This window comes from Emydura macquarii, unplaced genomic scaffold, assembly GCF_026122565.2.
Source record: "Emydura macquarii macquarii isolate MOO-44397 ecotype Brisbane River unplaced genomic scaffold, CSIRO-AGI_Emac_v2 contig_3079, whole genome shotgun sequence".
Classification (NCBI taxonomy): Eukaryota; Metazoa; Chordata; order Testudines; family Chelidae; genus Emydura; species Emydura macquarii.
This window is the reverse complement of record NW_027133216.1, coordinates 23,148-39,859: the sequence shown is the minus strand read 5'-3', so window position 1 is coordinate 39,859 and position 16,712 is coordinate 23,148. Positions and strand designations below refer to the sequence as shown.

The 16,712-nt window shown below is 44.7% G+C and overlaps 1 pseudogene; it reads left to right on the top strand.

Moving 5' to 3' along the window:
• LOC137141499 (butyrophilin subfamily 1 member A1-like) overlaps positions 1-12,236 on the top strand; it is a 39,792-nt pseudogene extending 27,556 nt beyond the window's left edge.
• The last annotated feature ends 4,476 nt before the right edge of the window (positions 12,237-16,712 follow it).

Below are 16,712 nucleotides of genomic sequence, written 5' to 3'. Positions count from 1 at the left end.
CGCTGGGTTATTTTATTTGCTCCTGGGACAGTGTACTATGCTGTTTCTTCACACAAATATTTTTAAAAGATTGTCAAGGATGCCCAAAGCATAGGATGGATACTTATTCATGAGTTTAATGATAACAATAATAAAGAATAATAATAAAGAATAATTTAGTGGGTTTCAGATGTTAAAAAGATCAGAGCCATAGTCTGAGACTCACATGTGGACAAAAGCATAAGAAGAAGCAGAATATATAGATGTCATGTGACTTTTTATTGGGCCTGTTAATTAATACATATATGTTAGGTGTAGTACGCAGCATATTATTAGGTATTAGTACACTTTAGTCCTATAACATGCATTACATATATGTAAAGTGTTGGGAAGTTAAGTTAACTGTGTTATGTTTTTCCCACAAATCTGTTCACCAATATCAAATATCCCAGAATACATTGTATAGCTGAAGTTAGCATTCACAATAGAAAAAAGAAGCCTTTCAAAGCCAAGACATGAATGGTGTGTGCTTGCAATGGCTGGCCTTTACCTCTACACCACCCTGATTGTGAATGAGGTGTCGAAAACAGAGAGGAATGTACAGAACAAGTAACAAGGCATTCACTGATGGGTTGGCTCTTAGGTGATGTATAAAGAGATTTTTCACTTGTAAACTGCCATGATATAAATATAAGTGGTTTTGGGGGGATATTTTTGAATCACAGTTTCTGTGTTAGGTGAGCTCACTGGCATATAAGAATTGCTTCCCGGAACGAGGGTGTGTATGTCTCCTTTTCCTAATGAAGTGTTTTGTCTTTAGGCAACACAATTTGGTTAAGTGTGATTGTTTGGTCTCTTGATCATATGATGTATTGACCCATAATAGACCAACATTGGCTGTAGCAATAGGGCTCTGACACAGGAGCACCTTGGTGAAAGAACACCAGATAAGACCCCCACCAGCCCTGGTGAGGCCCAGCGAATGTCATGGCAATGGCAGTAAGCATGTCAATTTGAGAGCACTTAGGAAAACAGGCTGTTGAATAGGAAGCTTGTCTCAACTACACACCGAGCACGTCCATTCCCAGTTCTCTGCCTCAGTTTCTCTGATGTGTGACTGTGCCATGGACTGACGCACCTCTCTTCAGCTTCCCACCCCGTGTCAGCACCACATGCCTGTGCCATGCACTGAACTGCCCTATTCTCAGCTCCCCACTCCGTCCAGTGCTCTGTGCCTCTGCCATGCACCAAGCTTGTCTGTTATCAGCTCCACGCCCCCTCTCAGTGCTGTGTGTCTGGGCCATGCACTGCGGCTGAGTGTTCTTATAACACAGCCCCACTCCCACTGCACATGAGCACTGCTCTCCCTGAAACATTCAGGCTGAAATTTTCCATGTCTGGTGTCTGCCTCTGGCTGAACTTTTTGGAAAGTTTGTATCAAATGGAACCTGTTGGATGTGTCCTTCCTATCCAATTCCCACCTTCCTCTTACCTACTTTTGTTGTTGTTTTTGTCATGGTGCATTTTCCAGCAAAGTTCACAGTGATTGGACCCCGTGACCCTGTCATTGCCACCCTGGGTCAGGACACTGTGTTGCCCTGTCACCTGTCCCCCAGGATGAGCGCTGCAAACATGGAGGTGAGATGGTTCCGGTCTGAGTTTTCATCCTTTGTGCACCTGTATCGTGATGGGAAGGATCAGTATGAAGGGCAGATGCCAGAGTATCGGGAAAGGACAGAGCTTTCGAAAGTTGGACTCACAGATGGAAATGTTCCCTTGAAGATTCTCAGTATCAGACCCTCTGATGAAGGACAATACCTCTGTTTTGTTCAAGATGACACTTTGTATGAAGAAACCGTATTGGAACTGCAGGTAGCAGGTCAGTGGTTTGTGACAGTTTTATCTTTGTGTGGTCTGCAGGCTTTATTGTTTCCTATTACAACAACCATGACTCCCTGCTTGTGAAATATTTTACAATAACAGAGTGTATCTAAATTTCAGCAAACAGCCACTTTCATACTAGGGAAAATATGCTGACAACTTTCCCGACATGTTATTAAAAACATTTTCAGGATGGCCAAGGCACTTTCTTGCCATATCTTGATTGACTCCAAAAGGGGTCTTTAGTTAATGGGGAAAGGACTTGTGGACAAACATGGCCTTCCAGTTGCTCTGCAGTCATTTCTAGGATGTGTGGCTAAGGTGGGATTGCCAGACTTTTATGGCCTTCTTATTGGTTCACTACTGGTTGTTACTTAGGGGTGCAGTTAAAATCAGATGCAGCCTTCTTATTTGCTGAGACTGCATAATGGTGATGGTGGTGGTGGGGAGTTATGTATTTACCACGCATGGACAAGACAGATCTTTCTCCCATGCTGCTTTGACACTGTAACCATGAAGCCAATTAGATTTTTTTTACAATAAATATATCTATCCAGTGCACTTACTATCAGATTTTTGAAAAGTTCATATCCCATTCAGGTATCTAAATGCAGGGGTCATATCTCCAAAGGTGCTCCGCACTCAGTTGCACCTGTTTTGAGAGGACAATATTTACAACTGACTCAAGTGCTATTATTTTAAATATTTCTTCACATTTTTGTGTGTCCATGTGCATTGGGATTTCAGAGATTCCAGTATCCATTTATCCCTTCAACTGGCTACCCACAGGAATTAGTGCCTTCTTGTGTGAATAAGGGAACCAAAAACTGTCCCTCCTCCCTTATGCTTTATAAATTAACTCATGGAATTAACACCTTTATGTATTTCCCCCTTAGCTCTAGGCTCTGCTCCTCTCATCTCTGTGGAGGGTCACCAGGTTGGAGGAATCCGGATGGTTTGTCGATCAGCTGGTTGGTACCCAGAGCCTGAGGTGCTGTGGAAAGATCTCAATGGGCGACATTTACCATCACTCTCTGAAACAAAATCCCGAGGGGATAACAACCTGTTTGAAACAGAAACTACTATTGTTGTAAAAGAACAGTCAAACCAAAACTTGTCCTGTTGCATCAGAAACACCGTTCTCGATCAAGACAAGGAATCGGCAGTTTATATAGCAGGTCAGTTACCATTCAAATCCCACCCTGAACTCACCATCGCTAGAAATAAAACATGACATAGGAAGAAAAGAACTGAAACATCTGTGCTGGGTATTTCATAATCCACATAGAAAGAAAGAAGATGGGAGGCTGGTATCTTTACGGGGTCACAGTGTAGGCAACCTGATTCCCTTAATTGGGAGTATTAAGACTATGAATGTTTTGGATTTCATGTAATTTTAATATTAAGCCTGATTTTCCTGCTTTCTAGTTCATGCACACGCACACACACACACACACACACACACACAGACAAAACTTCCACTATTTTTAAAAGAAACTTTCATTCAATTCACTGACCCAATATGTTCCTGCAACCTTAAATTCATATTAATGATTTAGTTAAATGTGGTAAATTTTGTACTGTGGCTTGTTTGTGATCTTGTTGCTGCACCAATTTATTCTTCATTAATTGTACTTCATATGTTCTGTGACTTGCAATGGGACTTGTGCTCCTTAAGTCACTGGTCCAGATCCACAAAGGGACTCAAATCATATGATGATCAGTTGTTTCTACTGACTTTCAATTCCTTACAAATGGGCATTGTTTTATTATTTAACATTGTTAAGTCACTTTGGTCCAGATCCCACAAGGGTCTCGATTTACCCTGGTCTACACACAAAAATCCTAGTTGCACCTATATATAGTTAATCAATGGTACTTTCTTGGAATGAACACTCATACAAGTTTGAGACATCTGGGAATGCCCTGTATAGATTTATCTTGATAAATCGTCATCTGGGAATAATACCTATAACAATAATCACTATGTAAATGTGATCCTATATAAGTCTGTTGTATCTGATAGCAAAACGAAGGACCAGTAGCCAGACAAAGCTATTCATAGCTATAGATTTGTGTGTATTATTTAATTGTCTGTTTGATCCTTGTCCTTCATGCAGTTTTGTGCAGTAATTTATATAAATTGTTGGAACCCACACAGAGGTTGTCAACTCTTGAACCAATTTTAAAATGACTCCATAAGAGGGTGGTCCCAGTTTCATTAAATCAGAGCACAAACCATGTGCAGAGAAGGGCTCAGGCACATTTGAAAAGTCCATCCTGGTCATATCCATCATAAAGTCTTTAAACCATGATCTGAGGATTTCAGTAACTCAGTCATAGATTAAGGGTCTATTACAGGAGTGGGTGGTTCTGTGGCCTGCATTTTGCAGGAGTCAGAATAGATGATCATATTGGTCCCTTCTGACCTTAAAATTTGTGAGTCTGTGACTGAATCACTGTGAACACAAGACCAGCAAATGAAAATTAGTTAGTTTGCTGAACAAATATCTTTAGGAATTGTGATTATGATTTCTCAGATATTTGGAAGGTAATAGCAGTTTTTTCAAAAATATTCTAATTAATCTGGCAATTTCTGAATGTTGCTGAACTCTAAGGGACAAATTATTTGCTGGTGTAACTCTATTGAAGTCAATGGTTTTATGAGCAGATAATTTGGCCCTGAAGTCTACAGCCCCCTGAATAGCAATGAATCAAACCAGGCCTGTTTTTTCAAGGATAAATCAGTGTTAAAACTGTGTTGGTTGGAGCCATATTTAAGATCAGTTCTGGTCTTTGTGTAGTACACACATGGCCATTCTTTCACTCTTGTCTCACACAACTCCTGTTGGGCACTATTTATGTATATGTATGAAATAAAAACATTTGCTTTTAGCCACCGCTTCCAAACTAAGGAAAGTCCTGGATGTTTTGTTTTTCAGATCCCTTTTTCCCGAAGGTGAACCCGTGGATATTGGCTCTGAGTGTGATCCTGATGGTTTTGTTTGTTTGTTTGATTGGCCTCATTATTTATCTCTTTAAAATGAAAGGTAACTATCAAAGGGAGAAATACACTGGACATTAAGATTATATTCTAATAAATGAATAACAGAAATTTAGATATTTGACAAGAAAGAAAGTGTGACCTGCCTGATCTATTCCAAATAAAGAAGAAGAATATATGTGTATTTATTGATAGAGGGCGGTGACAGAGGTGGAGGAGAGAGAGAGAGAATTGAACCAGACAATCAGATCATAGCAGACACAACTGTGTTCTCCTTTGTCCTCTATTTCCCCCTCTTTCCCAGTTCTCAGGGGGTTACAGCTGTCTGTCTCTGGTCCCACTTGAGACAAGGTTCTGCAAAGCCTATGCTCCTATATGTGTACTTCAAATCTCTTTTTTGCTAATGAAGTGTAGTGCACCTTGACATTACAGTGATGGGCCCTATAGAAACGCCCTGTGATAAATCAGTGAATGACACATTTGTTCTTCAGTCAGGGGGGAAAAAGTCATATCAACTTTTACGTAATTCAGACATCCCTGTCCATGCCTCGGTTCACTTAATCCATAAAGAATATCTGTCCCTCTATGCTCCTAATGAATTTTGTTACTAGAGCATGCAGTGTTTTAGCTCTCATGACGCACGAGATGAAATCATTTGTTTATTTCTATATTTTTTAAGGGAAACTCGCTGAAGAAGTTGGTAAGTTTCAGTTTTTCATTTTCCACAAATGCAATTTTTGATGATAGTTACACATTTGTATATAGGCTTGGTTGTTTCTTTGATTTATTTTTATTTTTGTGTGTGTGTCGGGGTGGGCAGGGGGACGAGGTTGTTGTGTGTGTGATTGGCTGAACCTTTTAGGGTGTATTCGGTTGTTTCCCAAGACCCTTTCCCCTAAAGTCCTTCTAATTAGGGAATGAGCTCAGCAGAGGCGTGTGTCTCAGGGTTCTGGATTTTTCACACACCTGAGAGAAGTGGCTATGCCAAGTTTTCAGTGCAGACGAGACCTCAATCTCAGAATTTTTCACAAGAATCTATAGCGGTCTGGCTTGTTAGTGAAGGTGTGCTGAAGTGAGAATTTTCTGTAATATGTTTATGGAGCATATGTGTGCCTCGGTTTCCCCTATATGCGGCTTTGTTACCCAGTAGGGGGAAAGGACTGTTTGCTCCCAGAGCAGGCTAGGAGACATAAGTGCAGGTGCTGCCTGGCTGTCTGGGCCTTAGTCCCTATATCGATAGAGCATCTGAGAAGACCATGGCAACTCCAGTCATCTGGACATTGGCACCTAGCAACCAATGACCCAGCGGCAGATGGATTTCCTCACACCTGAGCAGGGAAGCTGAGCAACATCCCCCAGTTGAAGTAGCAAAGGACTGGAGAGGTGTGAGGTGGGGGATAGGTGGTGGCTGCTGGAAGGAGTCGGGGCTCTCACCTGGGCTCTGACCAAGGAAGTCAGACAGACAGAGACACAGACAGAGCTAGGACAGTGAGGCTCACTACAGCTCGACTGGGCTCTGGGCTGACTAGAACAGTCTGTGCTGTAACCTTCCGTTCTCGGTGACAGTGTGAGGGCTTCCTAGGCAGCTGTGTCCAGGTAACTAATACACCCGACTGTTCTGACAGCGCTCTTTGAGTGTCGCTGTGAACGCTCGGTGAGGTGTGTTTATCCCTGAAGAGTGTGCCGAGGGAGTCTGGACAGCTGGACCCCAGGACAGGGTTTATCTTCAACCACTCCCTGCTGCAGTCAGCTTGGACCTGGTCTGAAGGGTCCTTTTAAGTACCAAGTGTTCACAAGTTGTCTTCCTACCAGCGGCTCTGTTGCAAGAATCACCTACCTCTGAGGTCCAGCAGCCTTCCTCCTGCCTGCCACCCCCGTCCTGTGACAAACTCTCCCTTTCAAGATCAGGTCCTCCAAGTGGAGCAGGCCCTGCAGCAACGCCTGGTTAATACCACTTGAGCCCAGAGGAGTTTTCATCTTTTCCTGTCTGTGATGGGGTGTGGCCCTTGACAGAGTCTAGTTTTATAACATTTGGAGTAAGTCTAAATTAGAGAAACTTCACACCACAATGTTATTTGGGGTGTGTGAAGAAGCAATGGAAAAGAAGTTGAATAGAAATAATCACCCTGCCTTAACATTTGTATTGATGATAAAGAGAAACAACACATAAGGGAAGGAAAACTCATACACTTTGATATGTATTTCTGTTTATTCTGTAGGGAAACGAGATCTAGACATTGGCAAGTGTCATTGTCCTTCCTCTGATAAGAAATTTTTGTACCAAATTGGTTCCTCACGTGGGAGTGTAATTGAGTCGTCGCTGGGTTATGTGACCTAGTGGTTAGTACACTTAGTGCCCCCTCCCAGTGGGCAGGTCTTGCCGTCCAGGTCCTCTTTCAATCAGAGGAGCAGGGAGTCGCGCAGTGGTAGGGGAGTCCAGGCCCGTTCACTCCACCTGGCTCTGACCCAAGAGGAGGGTCAACAATGTCTGGTCCCCAAAGTGGTCCTCTGAGTCGCCCTCCCTGCATTACTTCCTATCGTCTGCTGTTCTCCTGCAGCTTCCAGTCCAAGATAAGGTGAAAAGAAAAAGAAAAGGCAATCAAAGCATCAGCCCCAACCAGGCTAAGCGTACAGTCAGTCCCTTGGGGAGAGTTCTCTGGCAGCCTTGTTGGAAGGCTTCTCTGACCACTGTCAGAATACAGGATAGTGGGTTAGATGGATCAATGGTCTGACCCAATATGGCCGTTCTTATATTCTTGTCAGGACCCTTCAGGGTAGGTCTGTCATCCCCAGCCTCTCCCTTCACAGCTGGATTACTCCATTTCACCCCTTTCTCCAGTTGGAGCATGATCTGTAGAGCTGGAGGGTCAGGGATACCTGGCCCCAGTACCATCCTTTCAGCCTTCATGCCAAGGATAGGTTTGTATACGACCCCCTCACACACCCTTCCCCTCCGACTTTGGGCTGTGGTGTCTTGGGGCCAGTTCGTGTCCCCTCCATCCTGTGATAAGAAGTCAGCATATTTGTTTTGTGTGCCTTAATGATATTCCAGCTGAAAGCTACATGGCTGCATTGAGAGATACCGCTGCATATTACCTGGGTTACGGTGTGTAATTGAGTTCAGCCAGTGGAGTGGGGCATGGTCAGTTACTAGGTGGAAGGGCTGTCCGCACAGATAATTGCTTAGGGCATCAACGGCTCATTTAACCTCCAGGGCCTCCTTCCTGTCGCTCAATTAGGCTACCTCCTGCGGGAACAGCTTCCTGCTGAAATAGAGAACAGAGCGTTCTCTTCCTCCAAATTCTTCAGTCTGATATCAGACACATCTCTTTGGAGAATAAAGGACGTTTAGAAGTCTGATTGGAATTCTCCTGGCTGCTGGGTCAATGAGTCTTTTAGTGCCCTAAATGCCTTGTCATGGTTTTTAGTCCAGTGGACCTTTTTGGGTGCAGTGTCTTTAACCAGCCTGTCAAAGGGGCAGCCCTGGCAGTGAAGTTTGGGATGAACGGTGGATAGTATCCCGCTAATCCCATGAAACCGTCGGACTTGCTTGTTTGTGGAAGGGACAGGGCAGCTCACTAGGGATTAGAGTTCTTTCAAGAAAGATTGTAGCTGCACTGTCTGCTCTTCCCCTGCACAGCATATGCTAGGTAAGTGACTTCTTGGTTAGCCAGGCGACATGGTTTGGCCATCTAACCTGCCTCTTTGAGAGCTCGTCATACCACAGCAACATGCTTCATATGCTTGGCCCAGCTTTCACTGTAGATGATGATATCGTCTATGTAGGTGGCTGCGTAGGATGTATGTGGCCACTCCGTCCATCAGTGGCTGAAAAGTGGCAGCGGCCCCGTGAAGTCCAAAGGGCTTGGATTTAAAGTGGTATACTCCATCACAGGGAGTTTGTTCAGTTATTGTGGAGTTGTTCGCTTTTAAATTAAATTTTTTTTTAGCATTATTAAACTTGTTTTTGTTTTTTCGCTTATTTGTTTTTTATTATTATAATTCTTTCTTTGTGGGGTGTGTTTTTTTAATGTAACTATATGAAGTGTGGGGAAACACTAAACTGGATGAATTTCATGCCAAAAACTAATTTGAAACATTAATATGAAATAGAGTAATTGAGTCACAGAGTTTAAGACCAGACATGATGACCGTATCCTCTAGACTGACCTCCTTAAAAGGAGATTGAATAGAAATCATCTCTCAGTCTTTACTGTTTTATTGATGATAAAGAGAAATAAAACATTTACCAACACTTACTAAAAATATGTATTTATTTCTCTTTACGATTTAGAAAAACAAGCTCAAGAAATAAGTAAGTGCCTTTATTCTTCCTCTGATAAGATACTTTTAGTACCAAACTGGATCCTCCTGGGGGACTTTGTTTAATTGTGATAGAGCTGTTCGCTTTTAAATTTATCTTTTACAATTGTGTTGTAATATGAAGCTTCTTTTAGTCTGCTTACTTGCTTTTTATTACTATTTTTTTTTTGGAGGGGTTAGTGTAATTTTATAAAATGTGGGGAAACAATTCACACCAAAAGCTAATTTGAAAGACTGATAAGTAATAGAGTCATAGAGGCACAGATTTTAAGACAAGAAGGGACCCAAGGACTCTCTCGTTTGACATCCTGAAGAGAAGTTTGATTTCTCTCAGATTTCTTATCCTAATAAAGAAGGAGAATATATGTGCATTTATTGATAGAGGGTGGTGGCAGAGGTGGTTGGGAGAACAGAAAGTGAACCAGACAATCAGATCATAGCAGACACAATTGTGTTCTGCTTGGTCCTCCATCTCCCCCTCTTTCCCAGTTCTCAGGGGGTTACAGCTGTCTGTCTCTGGTCCCACTTGAGACAAGGTACTGCAAAGCCTCGGCTCCCATATGCGTACTTCAAATCTCTTTTTTGCTAATGAAGTGTAGTGCACCTTGACATTACAGTGATGGGCCCTATAGAAACGCCCTGTGATAAATCAGTGAATGAACACATTTGTTCTTCAGTTAGAGGGGGAAAAGTCATATCAACTTTCACATAACTCAGACATCCCTGTCCATGCCTTGGTTCACTTAATCCATAAAGAATATCTGCCCAGTTTCCAAATAAATGGGACATGTCCCTCTATGCTCGTAATGAATTTTGTTACTATAGCATGTCGTGTTCTAACTCGCAGGAAGCACGAGATGAGAATAATTTGTTTATTTCTGTATTTTTCAAGGGAAACTCACTGGAGAAGTTGGTAAGTTTCAATTTTCCTTTTTCCACAAATGCAATTTTGACGATATTTAAACATTTGTATATAGGCTTGGTTGTTTCTTTGATTTATTTTTATTTTTGTGTGTGTGTTGGGGGGGGTGGGGGGAAGAGGTCGGTGTGTGTGTGATCGGTTGAACTTTTAGGGCCTGTTTGGGTGTTTCCAGAGAACCTTTCCCCTAAAGTCTTTCTAATTAGGGAATGAGCTCAGCAGAGGCACGTATGGCTATGTCTAGTTGTCAGTGCAGATGAGACCTCAATCTCAGAGTTTTTCACAAGAATCTATAGAGGGCTGGCTTGTTAATGAAGGTGTGCTGAGATGGGAATTTTCTGTAATATGTTTATCAAGCACATGTGTGCCTCAGTTTACCCTATATTCAGCATTGTTACCCAGTAGGGGGGAAAGAAGTACAGGTGCTGCCTGGCTGTCTGGGTCCCCATATAGATGGAGCTACTCTTCCTGCCTCTCCACTGCCTACCTGGGCTCTGCACCCGACAGAGATTTGTGAGAGCAGCTTCCACTCATTGCACAGAGCCAGGGGGAAATGCAGCTCCACAACCTCCAGCCCAGGGGGAGTTGGTTTTCTCTCCAGGTTCTGATGGCCTGTCTCCAATGCCGCTCTGTTTCTTCCCTCATCTTCTCTATGGAGGAAGCCAGTAGCTCTGCAGTGACCTCAGATTGACTTGGTGAGCAGGGAGTGTGTCTGTGAGTGATCCTTGCTCTAATCTCAAGCCGAGGGACAGAGCCTTGATCACAGACAGAGGTTCTCCTGGCTCCAATAGACAGATCCAGGGAGCTCCTGTGATCAGGCTGCTAAACTAGGACACGGCAGAATAAAACCAGCACAGATGGGCTCTGCAACCTGGGATCTTGTCTCTTTTCTCTTCTCTCCAACTACCATGATACCAGAATTCTCCTGTCCCTGTTAAACAGGACATCACTTTAGTCTCCCAGCATAGCATAGCCCTCTCTTTCTTTCCACCAGCCACCTACTCCACAGCTCCCCCCACACATTGCTTCTTCCTCATTCAACTAGGAGCCCTTCCCCTGTGTTAACCCTTCCCTCATGCTCATGTACTTTTGTGTTGCAACTGCTGCTGAGCAGTGCAGTTCTGGGCATGTTCAATCCTGCTCCTGTTTGGCCCATTGCTGTCTGAGGACTGACATTTCAGAGCAGGCAGGATACCAGCGGGACGGAGGCCCCAACCCAAAGTCCAGCTCAGGGGCTGCAGGGACACAGTGAGATTCAAGCTGGGGAGGGGGAGGGGAGCTCTGTCAATGTTCACCGAGCTGTACAATCTGCCAGGGCCCTCAGAGTCTCTAGGCCCCTCTGTGGGGAGAGGTCAGGGCAGGGGGGAAAGATTCCAAGTCCCAGGCTTGGCCCAGCTGATTCTTTCCCTCTGTGACTGACTCGTCTGTGCCAGGCAGTGACTCTCCCCAGCACTTTGCTGCCATCTCAGAGCTGCCGGGTAAATCCTGGAGGAAGGAGATTTCCTGATTCACGCTCCAGGCGGGGCAGATTCTGTCACTGACACCATCAAACCCTCCCCCAGGGCTGAGCTCTGCCTCTAATGCTATGATTCTCTCTCCCCGCAGCAAATGTGACTCTGGATCCAAACACGGCTCATCCCGAACTCGTCCTGTCTGCGGATGGGAAAAGTGTGAGATGGGCAGGCACACGGCAGGATCTGCCCGACAACCCTGAGAGATTTGACACTGAGTTCTGTGTGCTGGGCTGTGAGGGATTCACCTCAGGGAGACATTGCTGGGAGGTGGAGGTGGGGGATGGGCAATACTGGGCTGTGGGGGTGGCCAGAGAGTCTGTGAGGAGGAAGGGATGGATCAGCCTTAGCCCTGAGGAGGGGATCTGGGCTGTGGGGTGGTGCTGGGGATCAGTTCTGGGCTCTCACCTCCCCTTGGACCCCCCTGCCCCTGAGCCGGGTCCCCAGCAGGATCCGGGTGTGTCTGGACTGTGACCGGGGGCAGGTGACATTTTTTGATGCTGGTGACCAGGCCCCGATCTTCACTTTCCCGCCGGCCTCTGTCCCTGGGGGGAGAATCCGCCCCTGGCTCTGGGTGGGGGCAGGATCCCGGCTCAGACTGTGTCCCTGAGACACTGGGGACCCTCTCTAGCCTCACACACCCTAGTCTCTATGACCCTGGAGGACTCCCATCTACCCAGTCCCAAGCCCTTCATCTCTATGATCCCTTGAAACTCCTTCCCCCTCCCTGCAGCACCAGGGATGGGAGGGGGAGGGGCTGAAGAACCCCTGGAGCTTCAGGGGGAGCAGAGGGGCCTGAGGGGCAGATGTGGGGCTGGGCAGGGTCAGAATTAACAGCCGGGCTGGGGACAGGCAGACGTGGGGGTGGCCGGACCCAGCATTAATTAATGAGGTTTGGGGGTTGGGAGAAGCTGGCAGCTCCGCAGCGGCAGGGAGGGTTTGTACAATCTGTGGGGTTAGATCTCACTGGGGCTCCCAGCCAGAGCTCCTGCCGCAGGGCCACAGTCACCTTCCTCTGTCGCTGCAGGGCTGGCACCACAGGAATTGTCACACACACGTAGGGGATGGGCAGGGAGAGTTCACAAATCACAGGATCACCCAGAATACAGCCTGTGGTGTTCTGAAACCTCATGTTTTGCAGGTTGAATTTCATGACTTTCGGTTCTGACTCATGATTTTTAACTTCTGGGGCTGGCAACGCTGTAGAGCCCCTGGGTTGAGGGTGGGTTGAACCAGAGCAAATAGAGGAAAGAAAAGGGAAAGATAAAGTAAAACAAAATAACCAGAGAGTCCTGGAGAAATGGTGTAAAATAGCTATGAAAACAGTGAGAGGAAAACACTCTGAAGAGGGGAACCAGCCAGAGAGGAAGAGAGAAACTCAGGTAGAGAATGGAGAACGTGAGTGGGGAATGATCTGTGACAAGGATCAGAGGAAAGTGGAAGAGAAACAGAAATAAACGGGGAAGGGAAGTGAGGGCTAGAAAAATGGTGAGTAAAAGTGAACAGTGTGAAAGAAAAGGGAACACAAAAGGGAGAGAGAGATTTCTAAAACGTCACTGAAGATGAGACTGCAACTCATTAATTGCATGTGTCACTTTCTTGACTTTGTTGCTATTTTAGTGTCATTAAAAAAACTGTTCCCAAACCTGTGTGTCTCTTTTCCATTGCTGGGGTTATTGAAGCTCCTTCTTAGCTCCTTTTCAATCTGACGAGTATTTACATTAAATTACATTAAAGCATGCAAGACAATTCTAATTCATTTTTTGTTTTGTTAATTTCCCAGCTGCAATTCTTGGGGGTAGAATCATGGGATTTGCTTCTCTACTTGCTTCTGTCCCTCTAGTATCAACAGGGAATATGCTGGCATACCCTTAAGGTAGCTTAATGGTTTGAGTGTATGTTTTGTATGTATGAGGCTCTGGGTTCAGTCCCCAGCATCTCTAGTTTGTCCTGCTCTGAGCAGGGGGTTGGACTCAATGATCTCTTGAAGTCCCTTCCTATTCTATGATTAATATTCTATGTCCCTATGATTAGAGCTGAGGCTTTACTGTGATATGTTGCTATCTAGCCTGTGCTTTGCCTCTTGTGCTGTCTATAGCCATGTAAACCAGGAATTGCTCAGCTGTGCTCTGTGGAGAGGTGGCTGAACATGTGGTGCTGAGTCTCCTCTTTGTTTCCAGAGGTACTGAATTTATTCAAAGGCAGCTAAAGATACATGAAATATGTTGTTCATATTTCTTCTGCTTATCAGCAATTGCTATGTGTGCACGGGGTGTTGATGGGATGGGATTGGCTCTGAAAAACAGTTTCTGGACATTTTTCTACACTAGGATGCAGGTGTCTCTGTCTTATAGTACAGTCTGTGTGTAGACAAGGCAAGTGGTGGTTTTATCTCAGTGTAACTGGTCAAGAAGAATTCTGTGGTTGGATGATGTTAGGGGAGGTTAGGGATCTCCTCGATTAGCTACACTGAGGTGAAAGCATCACTTGCCTCATCTCCACTAGGACTGTACAATGAGATCACTGCCTCGTGTTTGCTGTCACATTGAAAAAAATGTCCTTTCTAATCGGTGTTTCTAAATGAAATCTAAATGGAGAGAAAGGAGATACTCCACCCTTGGCCAGGGCTGTGACTTTATTTTCTGGGAGCATCTAATTGAGAGAGAGAGAGAGAGAATATCTGTGTAGACCAGTGGTTGGGGCACGCACCTGAGGGGGGAGACCCCTGATCCAATCAGTCTGTTCCCATCACTTTCGTTATTTATCCAAAGGCAGTGGCTATCCCTTGATAGAAGGATGATGCCTCCGTGGGGGGAGAGGAGGGGAGAAGGAGTTGTGAACACCCTTCCCAATGCTGATACAAGAGCTTTCTCAGCTGCTGTATTCTGTGTGAGGAATACAGTGCTAAGAACTTTCCCCTGCCACCACTAGCTGAAGCAAAGGAAAGACTGAAATTAAACTTATTTAAATGGATAAAAATTGGAGCGGTGACAGTGAATCCCAAGGTTAAGATGCACATAAACATCTAATTATTTATTGTTATAAGGGTTAATAAAAAATAAAGGTAGCTTTCAGTGGTTACAGTCAGGGATCACAAAATGAGGCTTGCAGGGAATCAGAGACAGAGAAAACTAAACTGGTGGACTTGGCATAATTCCATCAATAGCAAACAGGCAAGCTGAGGTGAGCTAAAGGTCAACCCCAAACCTGAAGGGAGCGGTCAGGAGATAATGAGGCAGGTTCTCAACCAGGTCCGATTTGATTGACAGATAAATTTAGCAGCTGTGATTGGTTCCTAAGAACAGACCAATCAGGCAGGGCTTAAAGATGATTGGTGGACAGATATGCTAATAATGAGGATTAAGGGAATGACCAATCAGAGTAACCCCAAACCTGTATATAAGGCAGAGATCTGACATGCATTTGTAGTTTGAAGGAGTTAAAATAAGAGTGGATAGAAAAAAGATTGTGAGATTAAAGAAAAAAGGTAAGCATAAAGAAGAGAAATAAATTATTGAAGAAGAAAAAAACCCAAAAGATTAAAACAGTTTCAGCAATTGCAATAGTAGCTTATTGTTAATAGTTGTTGTTCTTTTTTCTGTGTGTTGTGGTTATTAAATTTCCTTTTAGATGTCTTTTACTTTCTTACTTTCCAGTTAAGTACTGTGAATAAAACAATAAATATATTCTCTTTGCTTGTTTTATTTTAATTTTCTGCTGCAGTAGTTGGGGCAGAGTGATAGACTTTGTTTTGTGACTTGGTTGTGTCCCCCTAGCACCCACACACAATATTATATTTCTAGAAGGAGAGTTTGGATTTACTGTGATATCTCACTATCCCTTCTGTGCTCTGCCTCTTGTCCTGTATCTACTCACATCAATCAGGAGTTGCTCAGCTATGCTCTGCAGAGAGGTGACTGGTTGCACAGGGTGCAATCTATGAATGGATTTAAGTATAGCAATGCAGAGCGTCTCCGGGCCTAATTTTTAGGCAGCTAGAAACTCACAGGAACAACAGTGATCTTCAGCGCTGAGCTGGGTGACTAAACTCACCATACAATGCAGGTGCGACACAGGTACCTGACTCTGTGATTCACAAAAGCCAGCTCACGAGGGAGGGAGCCATCTAAGCCAGCTAATGGGAGAGGCCGACAAAGGGGTAAAGGAGTCCTAATTCCTGCCCCTCTCTCACAGATAGGTGCCTAAATCTGTGCTGCAGTGGGGCGACTATCTCTGCTTAGCAATCCACAAACGGGAACCCAGGGCTTCACGTCGGATGGCTCAGGCACCTAAAGCGTTTCTTTCTGGAGTGAGTTAGGCACCTGCCTCGCTCCACAGAAAACGGGTGCGCGGGAGGGGGAAGGAGGGGTGGTTTTGGTGATGTCACCCACTTTATAACTTTTATTTCTTGCTTTGAAAAGAGTAAAGTAGAATTTAGTTTCTCGAACTCCCTCTGTCCCTGGTTTTGAATAATGTGGGGGGTGAAATGCTCTTCAATGGACACAGAGGCTGTCTGGGAAGCCTCTTCAGGGTGTTATTTTGCCGGCCCTGAGCTCCACAGACGGTAGATTCCAGATGTGACATTTTCTTAGCGTGCCCAGGATTGTGCATCACCTTGTTACTCCCTGGCCCCAGCCAGAGGGAGACGAGCTTCTGCTTAACTGGGTGTCGGTTTCCTGCCATCCCCAGCCATTTAGCTCCCCACACAATTTCCCCAGGGCTAGGCCAGTCCTTACTTTGCCTTGCAGGTTAACAGTAAGGTGCAGCCTAGTCACTGAGCTCCTCTGAAGTGGCCTTCCGTAGCGTCCAGCCCCTCTCCACTGGACACTCAGAAATTCCCAGGTAAGTGTCCCCAAAGGAACAACATGTGCACCAGATCGTTTGATTCAACTTAGGATCAGCTCCAGTATAACATCAACGTGCTGAGATATATTTTTAGTGAAAACAAACAGGAGTTTATTAACTAAGATTTAAACAAGTGAGCAAAGGAATAAGACCAGCAGGTTAGATATAAACACAAGGTATAACAGGACTGAGATAGTCTGAGCTTAACTTGAACATGTAAAATCAATGTCCAAAGCCTTCTCCCAGACAC